A 4,203-nucleotide genomic window follows, 5' to 3' on the forward strand; every position below is an offset into this window, starting at 1 on the left:
CTCCAATACATTTCTGGGGCAGCCTTTCTAAATGAAGAGATCCTCATGGAAAAAAAAAAATCGACCATCAAGGAATGAATTCCTTTGGCAATAGCATCTCATGATGATCTTATTTTACTGAGGTCTAATGAGGTTGCCTTCCATATTAGTGAAGGGATCCCCACATGGCTGCAGTCACACGCAAAAAAAACAACACACAATGAGTGTAAGAAAGTATCTAAGTCTTTTAAACTTAATAACATTTTTTTTTCCTCTTTGGATTCAACTTGTCTGCTAATGAAAGAAGTTGACAAAAATCAAGACAGGAGAACATCGAGCTTCATAATCTGTTTACTGCTTGCAAATCCCGGTGCTTACTATGGTAATTATAGTGTCATCAGGAAGAAAAGCCATCAAATGTAGTCTGTGTAGCTCCGAAGGGCAGAGCTAGTGGCTGGATGCTATAAGGAGAAATGTATGCAAGATAGTTGGAATGCTGGGAGAAGGGGGCAGGGGGAGGTCTCAAGAACCCTGACACAAGGCATTCCTTGGCTTTGGCCTTTAATTTGGCCATGGAAACCTGTGTCCTGTCCATTAAACCTGCAGATGCCTTAAAGCTGAAAGGATGATGTAACCGGATTTTTTTCAATTCAAGACTCAAAAAGATCTCAAAAAACTTGCTGAAAATGAGGAGATAAAACTTAAATGGAACAAATAGAGGCCTCCACTCGAGTTCAAAACACTGACTGCACTGAGGAACAGACAATGGTTTATTTGGAAAAGTGCCGAATGTTTGTGTGGACTACAAGATCGGAAAACCTCCACAGTGTGACACAGCAGTAGACCCCAATCAGTTATAGTTACAGAATCATAAGTTTAGAGGTAGAGGGAACCTGAGAGGCCAAACCCCTTGTTTTATAGAAGAGGAAACTGAGGCACTGGCAGCTAGGTGGTGCAGTGGATAGAGCTCCAGGCCTTCAGTTGGGAAGACTTCCTCTTCCTGAGTCTAAATCCGACCCCAGATACTTACTAGCTGTGTGACTTGGGTAAGTCACTTCACCCTATTTGCCTCTATTTCATCATCTGTAAAATGAGCTGGAGAAGGAAATATCAAACCACTCCAGTCTCTCTGACAAGAAAACCTTAAATGGGGTCATGGAGAATCAGATACACCCCCAAAACAAATTAACAACAAAACTGAGGCACTGGGAATACAAAACCAAATGTAGGGGCAGCTGGATGGCATAGTAGATAAAGCACCAGCCCTGGATTCAGGAGGACCTGAGTTCAAATCCTGCCTCAGACACTTGACATTTACTAGCTGTGTGACCCTGGGCAAGCCACTTAACCTTCATTGACCTGAAAACAAAAAACAAACCAAAAAACCCACACACAAATGTCTTTACCCTCAGGGAGTTTACAATCTAACTCGAGAAATAACACATACATGTAAAAGTATAGAAGTGTATATATATATATATATATGTATATATATATATACATATACATATGTATGTATGTATAGTAGGTACATCTTTGTATACATATATACATTTTAACTCAAGAAATATCTACATATAAAAGCATGTGGACATACATATATGTTTATACATATATACATCTTACCTCTAGAAACATCTACATATGAAAGAATGTGAACATACATCTCTCTCTCTATATATATATATATGTGTGTGTATATATATATATATATATTACCTCTAGAAGCATGTACATATAAAACTGTATTGTGTATCTGTCAAAACATTTATCAAATGCCTATTCTATGCCAGGCAGGCCCTGTGCCAGGTAGTAGGCATACAAATACAAAGAATGAAATAATTCTTATTCCTCAAGAGGCTTACATTCTAATGGGTGAGACAAGTTCATAGATGAGCATATAGAAATTAAATATGAAATTTATAGATAACCAATAAAGGCAAAGTAGTTAAAAACACAGTAGCTTGGGAGGGAGAACACTGGCATTTGGAGAATAATACCAAGAATTCATAAAACCCCTTAAGGCTTGTAAAGTGCTCTACAAATATTATCTCATCTTGCAAAAATACTGGGAGGTAGATGCTATTATCCCCACTTTACAAATGAGGAAACTGAGGCATGGAGAAGTGACATGACTAGCCCAGGGTCACACCGTAAGTATCTAAAGCTAGACTAGAACTCAGGAGTTCCTGACTCCAAGGCTCTACTCACTGAGACAACTAACTACCTCAGAAGTTTCCTGGAATAGGTGGTGTTTGATCTCATCCTCAAGGAAGAAATGAATTGTATGAGATGAGGGGAGGAGGCCATATATTCCAGGCATAAACAGAGAGTGCAAAGGAATGGAGAGGGGTATTGAATACTTTTTTTTTTTTTTTGGTGAGGCAATTGGGGTTAAGTGACTTGCCCAAGGTCACACAGCTAGTAAGTGTCAAGTGTCTGAGGTCGCATTTGAACTCAGGTCCTCCTCAGGTCCAGGGCTGGTGCTCTATCCACTGTGCCACCTAGCTGCCCCGTATTGAATACTTTTTGAAAGGGATTGCAAGCAGGCCAGTATGGCTAGATTATAGAGTATTTAGAGAGGAGCAATGTGTAAGACTACTGGAAAGGTTAGGTTGTGAAGGGTTTTGCAAGCTAGAGGGGTATATATTTGATCTTAGGATGAAAAGGAAGACTCTGTGGGATCATGGAAATATCACTGTTCTTGGAGTCAAGAGAGAACTGGGTTCATGTCCTGACTCTAAAACCCATTGGTCATGTAATTATGGGGAAGTCTCTTAACCACTGTGAGCCTCACTTCCCTCATTTGTAAAAATGGATGTAATAATATCTTTAGCTCCAACCGGTTTTGAGGGCCAGGTGAGATAGTACATGTAAAGTTCTTTGGAGTCCATGTGGTATTGTATAACAGTCAACTATTATTATCTTCAGCTATAAGGATGGAGATATAGCCTCCAGAGCAAGGGGGCGAGCATCCCACAGTCTTCTGGGCTAAGCACTATCTAGCCTGGTGAAAAAAGAGACAGCTTCTAAGGAGGGGATGTAATCAACATATCTAAATATCTGAAAGGTTCTCACAGGGAAGGAGAATTAGATTCATTCTATATGAAGTCAGAGTTTGATGGAAAGCTCTAAGAATTCAGATATTGGCTTAGTCTAAGAAGGAGCATTGGAATCATTAGAACCATCAAAAATGGAAGTGTGCCTCAGTAGGCAGTATGTTGTCTGTGATTGGGGAGGGGGGGTCAAGCTGAAGTTGGGTGATCTGTCAGGGCTGGCATATGAAGGATGCCTTGTTGGGGCGGGGGAGCATGTGAGATGACCCCTGAGCTTCCTTCAAGCTCTGTGATGCAAAGATTCTAGGACTTCATTCTATCGCTATAGCATGGCCACAGCTTCAGAGGGCTATTTATAACTCTCCACTGAGTCGAGGTCTTTTATAAATGGCACCTTTTGTTGTCTTCCAAGGCTGGCAATCTTGACATCGCTTTTGAAATCCACCTTTCCTCTGCCTCCCCTCCTGCCCTTGCTTGCCTTTCTCTTGCCTCCTCTGACAGAGGCTGGCTTTATTTCTTCTTTGATGAAAGCTCCGTTGAGCCCCCATTGATGTTTTAAAGCTCAGGGGGGCCACCACTGATCCAATTAGTGGCACGAAAGGTGCAAGAAGACCCAGCCAAGCCTAGGGGAAGTTAAAGCTACGTCGTCTTTGGGAGCTAATGCTGACTGCAGGAAACAGCAGCATTAGCACCAAATCCCTGGACAGTGAGCCATCCATCCCAGGTGGGAAGGAGGAAGTGTACATGAAAGTGGCTGCTCCTCTTCTTGGCCCCTCCCTCAGAGGCAACTTCACTGAGTTGATCCTGCTTTTTTGTAGTTGATATACTTGTAGGTTTCCATAATTTTAGAACTGGAAGGAAGTTTAGAGAGATCTCATCTAACCCCCCTTTTTTTTTTAACTTTACATTTTCACATGTAATTAAAGAAGCCAAGCGAAAGGAAGTTACTTACCCAACTACTTAGTGGCAGATTCAGGGCTACAATCTTGGATTTCTTGATTCTCACTCCAATAGTCTTTCTACCTTACCCCTTTCTCTATTCCTGTACACACAGGTTTTCCTAAAGCGCTGAGATCAACACACACACACACACACACACACAATTCTGTTATCTGCAATACATCAAGAACCAGCATCAATAATATGTCTGGGGGGACATAAAAATTCT

Source organism: Dromiciops gliroides, chromosome 2 (genome assembly GCF_019393635.1).
Source record: "Dromiciops gliroides isolate mDroGli1 chromosome 2, mDroGli1.pri, whole genome shotgun sequence".
NCBI lineage: Eukaryota > Metazoa > Chordata > Mammalia > Microbiotheria > Microbiotheriidae > Dromiciops > Dromiciops gliroides.